This window comes from Zophobas morio, unplaced genomic scaffold (assembly GCF_036711695.1).
Source record: "Zophobas morio isolate AGI-343-1 ecotype UQ-CSIRO unplaced genomic scaffold, CSIRO_AGI_Zmor_V1 ptg000094l, whole genome shotgun sequence".
In the NCBI taxonomy this organism is placed as follows: domain Eukaryota; kingdom Metazoa; phylum Arthropoda; class Insecta; order Coleoptera; family Tenebrionidae; genus Zophobas; species Zophobas morio.
The window spans coordinates 19,480-39,145 of NW_026972199.1; the positions used below are offsets into that span (position 1 = coordinate 19,480).

The following is a 19,666-nucleotide window of genomic DNA, read 5'->3' on the forward strand; positions in this document are numbered from 1 at the left end:
GCAATTAAAAACTATAATTTTAAAATAACAGAAACCCAATATTGTAGGATCATCTAATAAAGTTGGTTGTAACCGAAAAACCCACATCCAAGGCAACCTTTCTTGACAAGAAAAGGCCTCGCTTTTGAAAAACCTAAAAATAGAAGAAGTTCGACAAAACCTTGTGACCTGCTGCTCTTTTTAAGACTGCCGCCTTGAAGCTGGTAGAGTTACTCTAAACCTTCTTGCGGGAGAGTCGATTTTACTTCGGTGTATAAACCATTAAATAATTAAGTTGCGAAGACTTAGTATACTATTTAAATGCTTCTTGGTACTTGCACATGTACATTTGGCGCTAAACATACTCGAAGGAATCGTAAAACTAACAATGAGGTCGCCTGCTTTTTAAAGAATATACATTACCGAACCATATGATTTAAGTTGGCACATTTTGTCGTATTTAAATAATTGAAATCCCATAGATATTTCAAGGAACTAATTAAAACTGACTAGAGCTGTTTTAATAATATAATCAATTATGCTGTGGTGGACAATAACAGGGTATAGCAGGACCAAAGAGGGTAATTTACCTATCGAGCCTCTTACAACCTTGTTTTTCACCTGAACTGTGTGTACTGGTTGCGATGAGAACGCAAGCAAAGGAAATATTATTCTTAAACCTTCGATCCAGGTATAAGGGACTAAAAGAATAATACAAAGTTGGTCAATTTTCAACTTTTTGAAGTATGTGTGGTATTATTAAAACCTAAAAATAGATCTAAAATAATCATAGTAGCCCTTTATGAAATTTTTTTTTACGAGAATTTAGGGAAAGCAAATGCGTTTGCTAAAATTTAAGCAAGTCTATATAAACCTTATGTAACTGAAGAGGGGGATGAAAGGAAGAAAACCTGCGTAAGTGACTTCTAAAAAGAAAAGCTTTAGGTTTTCCTTGCCGGCATCTACTTCTGAAATTGAAAACACCGTGCCTAGTTTAAATAGCATAGGGGCTGTAAGTGTGGATACAAAAATCAGGTGAAGTGCCTAAAGCTACTAAAAAAACTTCCATAGCTACTGAGTATTATGAAATTTTAATACCTATGCTAACCTCCTAATAACGCACTATCTCAATGATTAAGTATTTATACGTTAATCGCGTTGCAATTGTTACTAATGCATATACATAAATTTATTATAAATAGAATTATTAATAAAACGCCTTTATTTGTGTAATACTTTCTCATGAACGCCTATATTTTTTAAACTTATTCAGAAATTTAAATGGTATCTCTTTAACAATATTTTTCATAACAGACATTCAATTTAATAAATAAAATGCTTCACTTCTTTTTTTTGTAGTATTTCTTTTTTAACTGTGAACTTTCCCCAATTTTATTTAAACAGCGTAATTTAAAAAGAAAGGAATTTTTTTTTTTTGGCGGAAGTGTATTCCTACCCCTGAAATATGATAGAGGAATTTGATGAACAAAGCGATATTTACTATCTGATTTACTACTATAAACTCGAACTTAAGCACATTTTACAAGATTTTTTAGGTTCCAAAAGGTTTATTCTTTTACCATAAAGCATTTTGGCAGAGTTAAACATCTTCGCTAATTGCAGCGCTAATAAGAGTTAGGTAAAAAAAAGATATAATTTTTTTGCCAAAAATTCTAAAAAATATTTTATTAGAATAGTCTTAAATTAATATAAGTATGCAGTACAGTTTGAGCTTGTAAAACTTTTGTAATAGATACGTCACTTAGTCAAGTCTGAGGAGCAATGCTTTACCAAAATTTTGTCTTTTCATAAAGTGCTGAAAAGTATCAAAAATGGTTTCGTAAGGTTTTTTACCTTCTTAGTATATGGGTGCCTATCGTCCTACCAGTTTATTTCCCTCATTAAAAAATTACTGGAAAAAATAATTTTTTAAGACTGAATGTGGGTATTGAACGCGATCTACAGCAAGTAGGACAATATGCTTTGATCTCTTTATTAATTCTACCCGTAGTTGAACAGGTTACTAGAAAATTTAACCGCAAAAAATTCTTAGACATTTTCGTTAAAATGTCAATATATAATTTAACAAAGTTTGGTAAGGGAGACCTAATCTTAAACTAAGTCCATTTTAAATTCTCCTTGTCTATAGTTAAATTAACTCGACTATATCCAAAAAACAGAAAATATATTGTTAACTGCGGTGGCGTCTCATCCAATTTACTTTTCTATTGAAGGTGTTTTTTAAATGATTAACTTTACTTTGTGATAAGAAAAAGCAGTATTTTTGCAGAAGGTATTGCAATATTATCTCCTTTAAAGCTCCTGCCTTCATACATTCACATTTTAGTTCCACTTTCTTACCATATCAGAGAGTGGTACCAAAAGTGGAAGTTAAAAGTTAAAGTAATTAAGACAAAAGGAGGTTTACTGGTATGTTAACGAAAGAAGGTGCCGCATGACAAATACCTTAAATACGGCATCCCAAGATTTTACGTATTAAATATTCAGGGGATCAAAGATTGATTTGATTAAACACAGATCTTACGTTATTAAGGAAGCTAAGAAAACTGGGGCTTCCCTCCATACCTGTCTAAACCAGAAAGGTAAATTTTTACCGACAAACAAGTTTTTGGTCTACAAAACGACTATTTGCCCAATATAACATATGCCTCTCCTGTCTGGAGGTACTGCCCTTTTCCGCTTTAAAAATATCTGCGTTATGGAAATAAGCTGTTATGAATGTTTACGAACTCTTCATGGTTTAGGGCAATTCTTAACTGCAGAGCGTGCTTAAAGCCCCAACCTTTAAAGCATTTAAAAAAGTTTTTAGCGGAAAATACATTTAAAAAAAAAACTACATTGATTAAAAAGCCCGTTTCTTACTGTCCTTCCTACTTTACAATTACTCAAGGTCTAAAATCTGTCTTAAAATATAACATATAGTGAAATTATGTTATATTAATTCATATACTGACGACTCTATACTTTAAATGAAACAGTAAAGACACTAATTTTTAACTAAATTCTATCATTCAAATAAACGGAAAAGCTTGGCTGACGGTGATACTGGTCGGTATCTCCAGAAGACTGCGAAGCTAGTACTTAAATAACCTTTTCTGATGATAATTTTCAGTGGTTTTTTGCTACCCTAGTTCAACTGGAAAGTGTTCAGGCCAATAAACCGAAAATACTTTCAAATTCTGGATGTATGGCAAAGATTGACACGGTTTAAATTTTAACAGCTTCAAAATCCCACCCTCGAAGAGAGGGAAATCAGATTGAGCAGTCCAAAGTACTTTTTTAGTTTGGTTGAGATTTTCAATTTTATAATAAAAATAAAAAGAAATCTCACTTTATTCAATTTATATTTTGGTTATAACTTCTATTTTATCTATCATGTATCCATCTATTATTATATGTTAATCTTTAATAATTCCAAAATCCTAGTATCAAGATGACCTCTAAAAAATCAGTAAGTTTTTTAAACGAGAACTGCAAGCTTTTTATCACACATGGAATAATTATCTACGGCTCCTAAACTCCTCTGACAGGATTTTGACCTGCGAACTGAAAAAGCAATGCGTTAGTTTAATATATTAAACTACGCAGAGATCATTTACTCAAACTTTTAATAGGTGACCTCTTTGCTGAGATTACACTGCCAATGTAAGATAAGAATATCGACATTCAGAGAACGAGAACTTCACACTTGAGCAGATTTTATTTTTTTGTCAACGAACAAAGAAGAACTTCATTTTTTATATTAACAAATTTAACGTTTAGGAAGCCATGGACCTAGGGAAACATCAAACATAATTGTAACAAATTCTTATGTTGCATCCAATTAACTTACAAAGCTTAAAAAATTGCTCATAGTTGGTTTCCATTAAGATACCGCAAGTTCAAGTCGTTTTCCTACGGAAAACGTTCCTGCCCAAGCAAAAACTACACTAGGATTACCGCCCCAAGCTTACTTGCCTGTTTAGAAAAGTTGCAGAAGCTGTGCCTCCTAGGACTGCAATAATTATGTTGAGAATAAATATTTTGTTCCAGTTAACCAGTTTTCAAATTAAATTAATATAAAACTCTACACTTCTTCTCCCTCGGAGTTGTAGGTAGTCGACAGTGTTATTAGTAGCATCTCAACTCAGGCATAAACAGTTCTACCAAACTTATTTGCGAATAGGTTAACAAAGTAAAAATTATATGTCAAACCCTAACTAATGAAATACTTAACTTAAGGGAAATAAAGAAAAGATTAATAAATAATTTACCATGACTGTGTCATTAAGATAAAAAACTAAAACAATCTGGAACACCGCATAAAAACACAATACACACTTACTCCTACTAGTATGCAAAAATTGCGCCCAAACTTGGGCCTTTTCTTGAGAGGTAAGATGGTTAAGCAAAAACTACCTCAAAAAAAAATAACCTCTATAAATTTTTACAGAAGCCTTTTAGTTTAAGATTTTTTTTAATTACACCGTGAATGCAAACTGAAACCAGATGTTTAGCTTATTTCTGTTAGTCACTCTAACGGGATATTATCTATTTTTTCTTAACTTTTGATCACTCTCACTTTATTATATGTAGACGCCTGAATCACCTACCTGTTTAAATAATAACCATAAATGCAAAATAATAAAGTAACAATTACTTTATAACTGATTGTACCCAATAGATAAAATGGTAGCAGTATTAGAAATATAAAAATAATCAGGACATTGGTAGTTGTTGTCATACGATAATAGTGATGTAAGTTTATTATAAATTTTTAAATAACTGTGCCTACAGGGTCAGGATACATTATATCTCTAACCTATTTTCAAAAAAAATGGTCTTTCTAACCTTATTATCAATGTAGCCAGGCTTACTTTTGCTTAAAACATGGGGCAACCCTGCTATGGTTTATTTTTGCGCTTTCAAGGGTTTTATCATAAACAAGTTGGGATTTTCGTCCTCTGGGAGCAACACGCGATACCATATTAGTTTTCTCATGACTAGATATTCGGGTAAAATAAAGCTTACACGTTCCATTAATATCTTTGTGCTGTCAGCTAGCTCACGCAACTTCATTTTACTATCATGAACTACAATTTGGTGATTATTTTTGTTTACTGAGTAACTGCCTCGTTTGGGCATTCAGAACAAGCCACTTGCCGGGCTTAAACGACTTTTTTTCTTTCATAAAACTGCTTAATCAATAAACGAATTTCGTTTTTTCCAGCTGTTTGAAAATAACGAAGGTTACGGCAAAAATATTTTTATATACTTTGATAATTAATAGATGAAATGTAATTCTGAAACGTTTTCATTGAAGGTTGGTACTAATTAAGAATGGTACGGATTCTCTATTTGGAGGTGTATCTGTGAGTTAGTTCCGTGACTATGCGGGCGACGTGTTAAGAGACCAAAAAGTCAAATTAAACTAAAACAAAGCTAATATCTCATATTCTGCTCAGCAACTCTTAATAAATTTATTAATGCATTAATATTAGTAATAATAAATTTTAAGAAAGGTAAAAAACAACTGTAACTAAGGTAATAGTAAACCAAAAAAAAAATTTTCTTTACATCGCTTACAGAACCAAAAATTTGATAATAAAACCACTACCAGTATTAATCATAGTAGTTTTAACAATAACAACGATAACCAATAATTTTAACTTTAGTGAAGGTGGCACTAAGTTTAATAACAATAACTTTAGAAAATACATAATGTCTCACATCCTAAGAAATAATAACGTCATTACGCTAATACGATAATATATTATTAATAACCATTTCAGGATCTAAAGATTCACTATAAAAAAAGTTAAACCTCTCAACTTCAATTATATGTCTAATAAAAATACCCCAAAAAGTAGTAATAAAAAAAAACTACTTTTAAACAACACAATGACTAACCACAATTTTTACTATTTAATGCAAATACAGAAAATAGTTAGTGATTTTTTTTTATAAAAGATTATAAATCTAGAGAAACTGGCAGATTAAAAAAAAATACCTTCGCCCTGCGTCTTGCTTTCTTCCCCTTTTTCTAAATTTGTTCTCATATACTATTAGGGAAAAGAGTAGATGATGCAGCCCTTATTTACTTTTATGTTTAAAAATCTTTTATAAATCCAATTTTTTTTTGTTTATATTCACACAGAATAAATAAATTGACTTTATCTAACAAGTTAAACTGTAAAACATTTTGACTAAAATCGTGATTCTTCTGCTTGCAAACATGTTTGACATACTTTTGAAACTGCCCCACTGGTGGGGTAGATTCGACCATGTCGGGCGGTAGCTTAAACCATAAACTAAAAGCTAGGAAATTGATTAAAAAATTTATTAAATAGAATTGTATATAACTGATTATATAATCAGAAACATAGTTGCCTTTTAGTTTTTCTTCCTTACGTACACTATTCCTTTGCAGTGATGTTTTTCTTAATTTCTCCATTTCCAAAAGCTTTTTTCCCATCAACTCTGGTGTCGATAGGTAAATTTTGAATTGCCTTGAAACTTTTTTTGGTTCATTAGTTTTTAAGTAGGGTCGAAATGTTTCTAAGAATCTCTTTTTCGTAGAATCGTTACTGTCTAGACTATCACTCGACGCAGTTAATGTGACTGATTAATTAAGGTGAGGAATGGTCCTTAAAGACGTTTATTTTCATGTTAAATATCAATAAATTGAGGTACTTGGCTAAGGGAGGTTATTGGAATCATCTTTGACTGCGTATATTCATCATATCGGATTGTGCTTATACAAAGTTTACTTTTAATAAAACAAGTCTGTTTATAATCCACAGTCCAGGCTTCTTAAATCCATTAATAGTATTACTTATGGTAAACGCCAGAAAACGATAACTTTGTCAATTCTCCGATGTTTTTAATAGTAACTAATTTACCTAAATGAAAAGCAACCAGAGGCTGAAGTTTTATGGCTTGTGCGTATGTATGTTTAGGGAGGGCGACCATAAAAGTGTAACTTCATTTTCTTACATAGTTTAGTGGATTCTGGGTACAACAGAGGCGCGGGATTCATGATTGTCAATGAGTAGTGACTTTATGGTTCACGATACAAAAAATGGTTTTCTAGCCCGATCCGTTGCCTAAGACTAGGCCTAATTTGAAACGGTCCCATAACTGTCGTTACGTCTTACTCATCAAGAGTGTATATCTGATCAAGTCTAAACTTATATTTGTCCATTTAAGGAATATATTTTTAAAAATTTCCCTGATATGATCCCTTCATACACTTAAAACCTAAAATTTTACCTAGAGAAAAAATTGCGGGTTAAAAACAAAAAAATCTTACCAGCCCATTTTAGTTACATTCTAAGTAAAAGGACATTTGCATACATATTTCACCCTACAAATTTGCCTATATGACAATCCCTAGTTATAATTCGAACTCTTAATAATCCGCGAATTCGGCTTACTCATGTTTAAAAAATACTCGCTGAACCGCATATTTATTAGGGTTTCTTCCCATTCCTGCATTAAAATCTGAGTTTAAATATCTTTCTTTCTCATTAAGTTAAGTTATTTTAGATAATTCACTTTGCAAAATATTGCAATTAATCCAATAATTGCTAGACGCTTCTTTAGTATTGTATTCTTTTCTTACCTTGAAGGTACTGTTGAGAGAATACAAGTCACACATCTCCTTGTGGTGCGAACCCACGGAAGGAAGAACATTTTTTATTGCTTGCTTCATCATTTGTACGAAACAAAATACAGGATATAGGCTTACCCACAGTTTTTAACCACTGGTTGAAAGTACACCACAAGCGCGAAACAAAGAAAATGTGACGTGATTAATGTAGGGTGAACCATTGTATTGAGAAAAATAACTGTGTATTGGCAGACCTAACTTACTTAACAGCGATAGCTTCACGAAGATACTTTTCCAAATATTAAAATATTCATAACTTTTGATCAAAAAATAACCTTATCTTTGTACTGCTTGACACAAAACTAACGAATGGGTTCATAGTGTCTCTACATCTTTGCACCAACTAAATGTAAGACCAACATATACTTCTTGCACTAAAACTCGGGCGAATTATTCCAAAAGGTACTCAAAAGAATATTTCTGATTTAATCTACCTTATGGTTGAATTACCACCTTCTCTCCTATCAACAATACTCTAAGAAAGAAAAAAAAAGCTAATATTTAAAGATTTTTTAAAAATCTGAACTAGAAGATTAAAAATTTCACTTTACAGAAGCCATAAGAATGCGAAATTGTTATAAAAATCGTAGGTTCCTATCCCTGGTCAAATTTAAAGTACCCTAAGATGAGGTACTCGTTTCTAATTACAAATAACAGGATTTCTTTTAGTTTTTGCTTAAAAAAAAAGGGAGAATTATAATTGCTTCAGACTTCAGTTTTGAAGCTTTTCTTCTCGGATTTTGACGTGTAAAATGCTAAACAAGATCATAATTACAGAGCTTACAACAGATGTTAAAAAAAACGCTACCTACGCCTATGGTGAAATCTGCAAGCTAAAGATGAGTAAACTAAACTCAAGGAACCTGTTCCATTAAAAAAAAATTATATTAAGCAAGTCACCCTAGCTGAAATTATAATAAAATAAGTTATCTCACTATATGAGCCTATTAGTAACCAAATTGCGAAATCTGCAACAGATCTATTCGATAAACTGAATCAGCGTCAATGGCTCCCTTCCATCTTCTACAATATAAAATTAAATATATATATTTTTTTTTGCAAAGCTGATGGTATAAGTAAAAAATAAAATTTGAAATAAACATTAAGAAGGGGAATTAGTTTAACTCACCAAACACCTACCATGCAGGAAAGACCACAGTAACACGAGGGGACGGCAGTGTAACCGCTCTAATTAATTAAAATATTCCCCATTTCTGCGTTGAGGGCCTCATCTTCGATCTCTCAGCTATCAACCATTATTTGCGGAAAAAGCCTTGCTCCTAACATGTGACTGTGAAAACCCTTATTCCAATGAAAAAAATTTAGAACTATGGCTAAACGATATAAACTGGTGTTTTAGTTTTAATTAAGTCCATACAATATATAACACGAGGACTTCAGGTATTCTAGACTTGCTATCCTACTTAATTTTCACATGCCAACTGCTATCAATTTTTCACGCGTATCAACATGTAATGATCCCACACTGATTTAATAATTGTTAGCCCACCCACCTCCGTGGCGTACTTTAAAACTTCCAACTGACAACCTTTAATAAACATTGATGATCTTCGTGATGTATGAACGGCGCCACCGTCCCGCATTGTAAACGCTGACTACTAAATGAAAAGGGCAACGAAAAATACTACAATATAGAGCGAACCATTGTCCCCGGTATAAAAGCGCCATGTGGGGTACAGCAACATTTTCTTAATTACTAATTCCGTTAATTTCGGTTCGATTATTTTAAATTGTAATAATTATAAAACCACCCTATTGAAAACTGTACCTTATATTATGGTATTATACCTATGGTAAGCGGTTAAATAAAGTTTGCTCATTTAAATTTATGTCAATCTGTTTTCTTTAGTTTTCTTTATGCTGCCCTTTATTATCTGTAAGTACATATCTTTCTTTTCAACAAAGGATGGCTAATATAATTAACTGTCCAAGTAATTGCTTACTCCGCCATTGGAAAAGCATTATGTTTGTGGAACAATTGCTCATGCTTAATAATCCTCCCCAAAAAAAATATTACAGAGAACATGTGAACACTGGAAATATTTGTAGATACTGTACTCAACATTGTTAAAACTCATTATTTACAAAAATGATGCACAGAAAGGGAAATTTGAACTATTACAGCACTCCGCGCCTGTAAGTTTACAGGCTACCTCTAACATGATGCTAAAATATTTAACACCTACAGGTCTCGCTTTAAAACCTAGTCGTATCCATTTTTATAATGATTGATAAATAATAGATATATTAAATAAGGCGAAACGGCTCTAAAATTTAAAGCAGCTCTGTTATTAACGTGTTTACTAAGTTAGCATTTATTTTTTTAATTTTTTAATGGTGTGCTGTAGATGATCAGTGCATTGACAGTTTTTACTTAAAACCGATGATTCGTTTATAAAATTAATAAATTGGTTACAAGTGATGTTAAAGAAAAGTATGTACCAATGTTAGTAGTCAAAGAAGATGATGTGGTTATTGTTGATCAAAAGATGAAAGAGGAGCCTGCAGTCAAGACTGAATCCGTAGCTATATAAAATGGTAAAAGCAATTACTAGAAAGAAAGTTCTACTAAATCTAATACTTTATCGAGAAGCAAAGAGAATTCATCCAGAAATAAAGATTTTACTTAAGCAAAAGGAAACTCATTAACTAACACTCTTGTTCCTACTATAGCCGAATTACCTTTATGATTTAAACTCTCGGATTATTTTCTAGGATTGTTGTGCGGAATAGTTTAGCATCACCAAATTCATATCACTGAAACTCTGCCCAAGTAAACATGCACCCTTGCCACTCCTTTTTCCAGCAAGGAAACTATATTCAACTGTGAAGGTAAGTTTAAAAGAGGCCTTAAAGGGAGTGAGTTAGACCATTAAATTTAAATGTTAAAACTTCTAATTTTATTGCACTTTTTGCATAATGAGTAAGCGAATTATTAGCTAAATGTCTGGTCATGGCCTTGTAAGCCTTGAAAGCTCCGGCTAACACCCTAATTCATGATTCCTACACTTCTGGGGATTAGCACTGTTTTTCTTCTAAGTAAGGGGTCATTTTTATTCGTGATTTTACTTAATACGCCTATCATAATGGTTAGTCCTGCGTTTTTCTACGGTTTCCGATTTAGGGTAGATTATTGGGCGTCATCGTATCTTGCAGAACCAAGTAGCTATACTCAAAAGTATCCCATCGTATAATGTAAAAGATGGAACTAAATTGTCTAAGATAACAATAAAACTAGCAAAATTACCAAAAGTCTATAACTGGAAAACTGCTTTGAAAATTACAAACATAGTTCAATAGCGTGCAGATGTTTTTTTTTTGTTTTTTAGTCCTTACATTGTTGACATAATTGTAACGGAGACATTAATAAAAGTTGTTCTTTTTTTATAATAGATAGAATAAGAAAATTTTGAGTAAATCTAGAAATTATACTTATTGATGCTATCGAAATCAAGGCTTATATTGTACTTCTTGCATTTAAAGCATTGCATTGTTCTTAAAGCTTTTAACATACCTTGGTCTCAAGATAATGGCTTTTAGTCGTTTTATTGTACCTACTATTATGTCAAGAGACAGCTACATAATCATCACAGTTATGCGACTGAGAACTTAAAAATACGAGAGGAGCTGAAAAAACAAATAAACTATTTCCAATAAGAAAGGTATTTGGAAGTTAATTTGAAATTGTAAGGAATCTTGAGTCCCAAGGGTACATCTATGTTTGTTTTGATAAACAACTTGTGCTCTTTCGAGAAAAAGCCCTTTTTAGAGTATATATACATCAAACATGCAGAACTAATTGGGTAAACTTTATTTTAGCTAAGCTAATATATATTACATGTTACATAAGTACTTTTGCTTCAGGTACACAAGGAAATGCACCGAGGAATATTAGGGACTAAGGGTAAGATTAAATATAGTACAGTATTTCCAGCAAAGTTGTGGTATTACCATCGATAAATTCTTTGCCAGTACGCAACTTGGTTATGAATTGTGGAAAAGGAGTCAGACACCTTTCAGTAAACTACAGAAATAACGCGTTTGTTCCAAACTGAAAGAAAATACGTTTAAGCAAGTTCGCTTTTCAAAAGAACAGAATAGTATTGTATTAGTCTTAAATGAAAAGCTTTTTTTATCTTCCGGGCAAAGTGACTCGTGGAGATTAGTCATGAACCAGACATCACCTTGCTTGGCAACAAAACTACAGGTGCTGTTGATGGTACCTATGAACTTGTCAATGGATATTCAACACAAAAAAAATCCATTGGTCACCGATGTCTATGGTAAAATATTCTTTTACCTCATTGATTTTTTTTTGCAAGTCTAAATGCTTATAAACTGTGTCTTATAGTCAAAACAGAATGGTTAAGTCATAGATCGAATGAATGGTCTTAAATATTTTTAATAAAGTTAGGCATGAAACAGAAAAAAAATTGTTATAGAGCAATTAACATCAAACAAATAAACAGAAATGCACGACTGAAAGTGCGTGTAGTGTACTTATTTTGTATGCTTAAAACCTTTTCCTGGAACTATATGTTATTATGCAAAATTTAATAGTTTGTATATATTTAGATTAATTATAATGAATATTATAATTAATTGAATTTTTTATTATAGTTTTTTAAATGCTTAATTCTTACGTATGGGTAACAATTTCAGGGGGTCTAGCTAGACCCCATTTCGTGTGTCGTAATTTTACTGTCTGTGCGTCGAAGTTTAACTTAATTTTACGTTTAGTGGGAGACGCAGAACTTTTGTCTAGAAGCAACACACAAAAAATTTAAGAATAACTCTATTTAAGTTTAAACATAAAATCACTATATTATTTATTAATAGTATTATTGTTTAGTTTAATAAAAGTTTTATTACTACTGTATTATATACAAATATATATAAAATACTTTCTTTCATATGTTATATATAGTTTTGGATTGACCGGCTGAGGACACAACTCTAATTTGAAGATACAAAGGATGGTGTGCTACTCAGGCGGCTTGGGAACAAAAAAGTAAGTATTATAGCTCTTTTTAGTTTTAACCCTATATTATATTTATTTATAATATAATGTGTGTAAAATATATTATTTCATCAAGTTTTCAAGTCTGTAAGATTAACTACGATTAATAACCTTTCTCGAAGCAGCTCGAAAAAAAAGAATTAAGGTCAGTTACTTAATTAAAAAATAAGCTAGAAATGAAGTATCTAAAACTAACCCGAGAAAAAGTATGTTTTAATTTTGTGTGCTTCAGTTTCTTAGTGGTATTGATGTATTATCAGGAAGAAGTAAATACGAGAGCTTAATTATCTTCAGCAAACTTTAAAGAGAGGTCATGTATTATTTCCTCGTTTGACCTTGATCCATTAAGGTGATTTTGATGTACAGATATAGTTGAGCAGTTTACAAGGTGAGGATCTAGAAAAAAGCAAGTTCAGAAAATAAGCAGAGCGTATCCTTAGATTAAACTAGATTCCCCATAAGAAGTCAGAAATGAAACTTGCCCCTTTTTGAGTAAAATTAAGGGTGGTAGTATTCGTCTTGCATGGAATAGTTATGTTTTTTAAAGACAAGTTAAAGCGTAGGGTATTTCAAGGGAAGTATGACAAGCTTTTACAGGTAGGTTACCAGAATTAACGAAGGAGTACGAGCGGAATCATGGAGAACTCAAAACCCGAAATGAAAAACGCTTGCGAAGAGGATAAACAATTTAAACCAAAAGCATAAATGCAATTGTGCGATGATTTTCCAGGCCCAAATCGACAAGGTATTGTTAAGCATTATACATTTTCGACTGAAAAACTTAATATAAAAGCGAGGAACAGCAACAGCTTTATATTTAGATAATGCTTAAGATCTTTATCAGCGGGGTTAGAGAAAAAGAGTAAATCATATTATGCTTTCCAATGCCGGACGGTGTAGGGTGCAATGGACTGTATTATATTACCTTCTGATTATGAAATGCTCTATTTGAATACCAGAGGGCATGGAATTCGTAACAGCTGCCCTCAGAGACACATGTTTAAATGGATGACTGCCTAATCTGATGATGGGTCATTTAAGGCTTTGCGCTTTTATTTCCAGGTATGGGAACTTTAACGTAAAACTAAGACTTATGGAATGTATTTTTTTTAAAGATCTCTGTAAAATAGTATAAATATAGGATAAGTAAGAAAGGCTCTTGGATGTGTGCGGAAAGGCTACAAGCCTTTAGTTACACTACCCTAAAAAACAAAAAAAAATATGCGGTTTGTTGCAGATGTTGAACTATAGGAGTATTACAAACCGAACCACGCTGTATTACTGGAGCCTTTAAACAGGTTACTTAGAGAATATAAAAGTGATCTGGGGAGATGTACAGAGGTCTGCTTGTGGGAAGGGTTTAAACATTTTAGAAGCGAAAGTATATGTGGAACAAGTGAAATCCAATGAAGATTAGACTAGTGCCTTTAACAGTAAAATGTGTGATCTTTACTTCAACGATATGGCGGCCAATCAAAAGAAGCGGAGTAGATGAGGTTGTAACGTATGTTATTTTAGTGCACTGACACTTTCTGCTCTAGTGACTGAAGCATAATAAAGATTTTTCAGTACTAAAAACTATATTGTAATGTGTTAATTTCACTAGCCCAGTGACGCTCTCTACGCAAGAAGCGGCCACTCCGCAACTACGCGAGAGAAGAAAAAGATCTCTCGAATCGCGCCACTGGCTATAGCTTATATACATTACTTTACAACTTAGTCCTCGCCAAATTACATGCACTCACTAACTACATTTATGCCAAAAAATTGCTAATAAATCACATGCAAAGCGGAAACCGATGAATGTAATAAAGCAGAACCTTAACTACCGCTTGATAGCTTATCCATGGATATAATAAATTTACCCAAGGCCAAAACGGGCCGTGATAGTGTTTTGACGGTAATGAACAGAATTTTATAATACGTATGGACAATTACAGGATGCAGAGACCAGTTGTGTTTATATCGGGTAAATACTCTGTTTTCATCAGCTCTGAAATAAAAAGTTGCCGGAAAAGTTATTTAAACTATAAAAAAGGGGTTGAGCGATTGGTTATGATAAACAAGTTGAAATTTTAGATTATACACATAGTTATACGACCAAACTTATTAGATGTGTCTCCAAGGCTGTTGCTTGTCTTACTAACAAGGATATTTTAGAAGAAATATAGCAAGTAACTATTAGAACACAAAGTAGAACCGCGATAAGATAGCAATATTTTGGAGAGCGCATATAAAAAAGTTAACTCATAAATACTATTCATTAGATCTCAAAGAGATTTTTTCCTATTTTAAATATATACTTTCAAGGAAGGGTTTCAAAATAATGTTTGTTATATGTGCTTTAATTTAGAAGTACAAATAACTTTTTGCTAAGGCCTCCGAGCAACTGTAGTGCGTTCTTCGCGGAGGTTAATCTGGGGCGATCGCTTATATATACCAGGTAGGCAACGCAACTGCCCTTCGAGCAGTCGAGGAGGCCTAGCTGGCCTTTTGCTGTCTGGTCTCTGGTACCTGTGACTTCCTCCGCCGTATTAGGGGAAACGGTGGGCGTTTGAGTCCGGTATTTCCCCTTTTTTCCAGTTTCGGGACAGTCGTTGTAACTCCTTTCGAAACCGTAAACTGGTGGGCTTGTGGTCCCATGCCTTCTCGAGTAAGAGAATACAGATTAAGGGGCACAAGATCCCTTTATAGATCGAAACGGTGGAATGCTAGTGATAAAATAAGAATATATTTCGCCAAGTAAGAGTGGTTATTGCTTTATTCTTTATTTCTTAAGACCAAGAAGGCCTAATTCTGTTACCTTCTCTATAAACACTTTTCGCTTAGTCCTTCTCTTTGTCCCACTCCATGCCATGCTCTTTGGTTTTCAATTTTATTCTCACCTGCGCACAGCTTTAAATTAGTGGTGTCTCTACTTCGCTGTTAATCTAAACTTTTAGTTGTCTTTAACCTCAACTCTTGTGCAAAGTTTTTAGTTAGATTATAACCCCATTCTTGCTTGAAGCTCATGGCGACTAGCATGCCAGTGCATAATTAAATAAGTCCGTAGAGTAACAGGGAGCCATAAGTTTTACAGTAGTAACAATTAACCCATATAATTCCATAACGCCAGTAAAATACGTGAGAATTCAATTCCCTGAACGAAAGATAAGCCTTATTATTAGATTAATTAAATCCTTAAAATTTAATCTTACCTTTAAATAACTGTGATAAAAGGTAATTTATTAAACTTGCCATTCTAACAAAGTTTTGTTATAATATAAAACAAATAAGCCAAAATGCGACTTAAGACACATAAATATGTATTTATTCTACTTTATTATCGGTAACGCAATCCCATTAACAAGCCCACAACAGCAAAGCGAAAAATTAGGACTGCTAGCATAAGCGAGGATATAAAAAAAAAAAATTAAACCGTGTCCAATAGTAAAAGAGCAAAATAAAGAAAAAATTAAAAGGGGTTGACTTAGTTCATTAATTTTTTTTTTTACAAATGACAGTTCCTGGTGTTCGATCGAGTTGAAAAACTTTGAATGCTCAAGTTCTCAATAAGGAAAAAACAGCTTTCACGATAAGGTGTCATTTTTTTTCTTGACAGTAACGAACAAAAAAAACTAGCGATTACCACGTCACGTGGACCGTCCCATGACTTGTAATTGAGTTCGCTTACGAGCAGGAGGTTAGTGTGTGTGGCTAGCCTTTCGTAAAGGGCGTTGGCAATGTGTTAAAAACGTCTCCAAAGGATTCAGCTCAAAATCCCGGTGAAAAACATGATTTTGCACACGCTATTGAAGTAAAGCCAAGGTGCAAGCAACAGACGTTTATGCCATTATCGGCTGGATGTAAAACATGAACAATTTAAGTTTGACTCGCAGAGAAAACTTGCTCTTGCCGTATAGTAAAGGGTAAAGCGCCTTAGTTGCTGCCTTGACCCTCCCCTCTACATAGTCCACGTGTGGCTGCCAGGAAAATTTGTTGTAAGAACCCACGTAATCTTCAAGCCAACAAAGGGACGCGTTTCTTTGTAATTAAAAACTCTTTGCTCTTCATCGAATTTATTGAAACTTTCTAAATACGGCACCAGTCCGCCAGGGCGACAAGATAGCGCTGTAGATGGTTGCGTTGCAAAGCGGGAGGCTTACAAAGAGCAACGGTCATAATAGCGGCATAGAGGACGGTTCGTGTGTGTGGAATTAAGGGCAAGGGCACGTCGCTCATATCATTTTAAGTAAAAGGGACGGGAGAGGTGATTTCTGAGGGGCCCCTGCTATCAGAAATCGCAGCTGCAACTGTGTATCTTCCACGCGCACGCTGAAGGCGCGACCGTTTAGTTATGACTTTAGCAAGTTTAAAGGCCATGAGGAACGGATAGCGAGCGCAGCTTGTGCAGCAGAACTTTCAGGTCAAACTTGAGCAATTGCCTTCCTAACGACGAAATAAGACAGCACCCGTTGACTTCTTAAAGTTAAAAGCGTTAGTGGTTCACACAGTTAAGCAAAGGAGCTGCTGGGTCGTTAGGTGCCCTTGCCGAAATCCAAACTAACACTCCAGTGAGGAGTCCCGAGCGTCGACGACATCTTTAAGACGGCGTAATAAAACGGTCTCACCCACTTTGCCGACCGCTGACAGGAGTTTGATGGGTCAGTACTTGCTAGTTGCTGATTCCGGTTTTGGTGACTTCAGCACCATCACAACGGTCGCTATTCCAACCTACCGGAAAGACGCCAAGTACCATCGCAGATTTTATCAGGAGGTACAGATAATGCATCCCCATAATAGTTTTTCCTCCAGCGTTCCACTAGTGATGCCATCGGGACCAGGCACTTTTTTCTTAGTTAGCTTCGACAATCGCTTGAAACTCGTCAACATTAATTAGTTCAGGTGGCTCGTGAACATCGGGAAGGGGTAAGCTCAGCTAGGGGAGTGCCTCATTGACAGTTAAGTGAGCAGATGACACGCTTGAGGTAGCAAGGAGATTAGCGAAAAGCATAGCTTTGTTTCCATCACTCTCAGCCACTATATTTCCTTCACAAAGGGAAGGGGTGCAAGTCTCAGTGTCTGCTGCTGCCTGATTTTGATATATTATTCAGTTTGACCTCCTATTTATAATTAAAATAAGCCATTAGTTTCTTTCTTATGCATCTGTGCAGTCGGATAAGCGCAAGTTTGTCTTCGGCGCTCTGTTATTACATAACCGTTCGGGTAAAGCGTCGACGCTAGCAAATGTCTTCAGTTAGTCAAACAGGCGATCGGGGTTATACATAGTGAGTCACATTCAGTGCGCTTTCAAATGGCATCATCCAGCAGGGCGGACGATGATGGTAGTAACGGGGCACGGCGGAAGCGTGGTTTTCAATAATTCAGCATATTTGTCTCAGTTGACAAACAGACGGTGATAGACTTTTGTGATTCCTTTTCATGGTCGGAGAACAACTCGTTGAGCACTTCAATTGCCGTTGTGATATGGATATCTTATAGTAGGGGCAATATCCAGTACGTCCATTGTGCCAGTAGGCGCCAAGTGTCTATTGGTTGCTGGGGGCCTAGTATGCACAGCTCATGGTCAGCAGGCCTCAAGGATGCAGCCACTAGAATTATCGCCTCAGCTGTTCCACAACGAGTGCTTGTAATTAAGATTCCGGCACAAAGCAACAGAAGTGTCACTAACAAAGATGGCGTCCATATCGGAGGGCGGTAATAGCTTCCAAGGGATTTGTAGACAGCGATCACAGACACGGCTCTCTGGTCGGCCATACATAGAAAAATTCACATTGCCTCGACACTTTGTAGAACTGGCAGAGATATCGAATTATGTTGAATGCTCCATTTTACCAAGAAAGCAATGCCCTGCGTGCATCGATCCGGTCCTGGCTATACGTAACGATGTTGCTCAGGTTATATGCGACGTTAGGAAGGAGGTGCGTCTCGTTGATTGCGCACGCACCAATTCTTTCAGGTTGTAGCAGCTCCTGAAGCTCGTGCTTCTTACTCTAAACACCATTCGCATTCCAAAATAGGGGTTAAATGTAGCAGCGCGTCTTCGGTCTATAAACCGTTGCAAACAAATTCCTATTTTTTTTTCACTTTCAAAATGCTGGATAATTTGTCGTTAGAATCGCTAACAGCTGCCATAGGCCAAATGTGGTTATTACCGTCCCTGATCAGCTTTCGAAATGGGGGCATGACAATAGCTTTGAAAACTAACGAAATAGGTCGGCGAGTCTTAGTGAGGTTTGTCTTCAAACGGGGCGCGTAAGAGATCCTCGGGGTAACGATATATTGTCTGTAGTGGGCACCGACATAGTAGACTTTTTGGGTGGATGGTTGCCTTCCGTGGGTAGTATAAGCAGCCTTGATAATTAGCAGTGTGCGATCCACCGCAATTAGCACAACTAGCAGACCATCTCGTGCTTTCGCGCATAAGGTTGCTGTCAAGTGGCGCTCACCACATATAACGCTTCGAGGGGCTGTGATGCAAAAGCTTGCGGTGTGCCCAAATATCCCACAACGAAGGCATTAGCCAAAGAGTTTACTCTTCCGAAGCTTCTCCACACAAATTTAAAGACGAGAGATAGTCTTCAACTCCAGGACCTTTTGTCTCTCACTTCTGGGTATGTATCAAAATTGGTGGCAACGAACGCTTCTTACGTTTGCTAAGGTTCCTCAGTATGCATTTGCACCACTTAAAGGGGTGTGACTCGAAAAAAATCTACCTAAACAGTTGAAAGGGCGTGCCCACAGTAATCCCACGAAAAAAAGATTTTAACTTTCCCTCAGATAGTTGATAGGAAAAGTATTGAAAAACTCCTGAGTTCGCATGAAAGCTGTTATAGAGCTGTAATCAATAGGTGTGGTAGGAAATATCTTTATTTTAAGGTCGGGTAACCCTTGATCATAGGATCTGCACGCTCTTAATCTTCAAAAGTTGACTGAGGTCACTTTTTCGCAGAGAGTACCCGGAGGAATCTTCT

At 34.9% G+C, this 19,666-nt stretch overlaps 1 long non-coding RNA gene across 1 annotated transcript; it reads left to right on the forward strand.

The window, feature by feature from the left end:
- Positions 1–12,488: 12,488 nt before the first annotated feature.
- LOC135144338 (uncharacterized) lies at positions 12,489–14,254 on the forward strand. Its single transcript, XR_010283095.1, has 4 exons — positions 12,489–12,683; positions 12,769–12,837; positions 12,925–13,002; positions 13,059–14,254. It is a non-coding gene; the product is annotated as an uncharacterized LOC135144338 (long non-coding RNA).
- Positions 14,255–19,666: the final 5,412 nt, after the last annotated feature.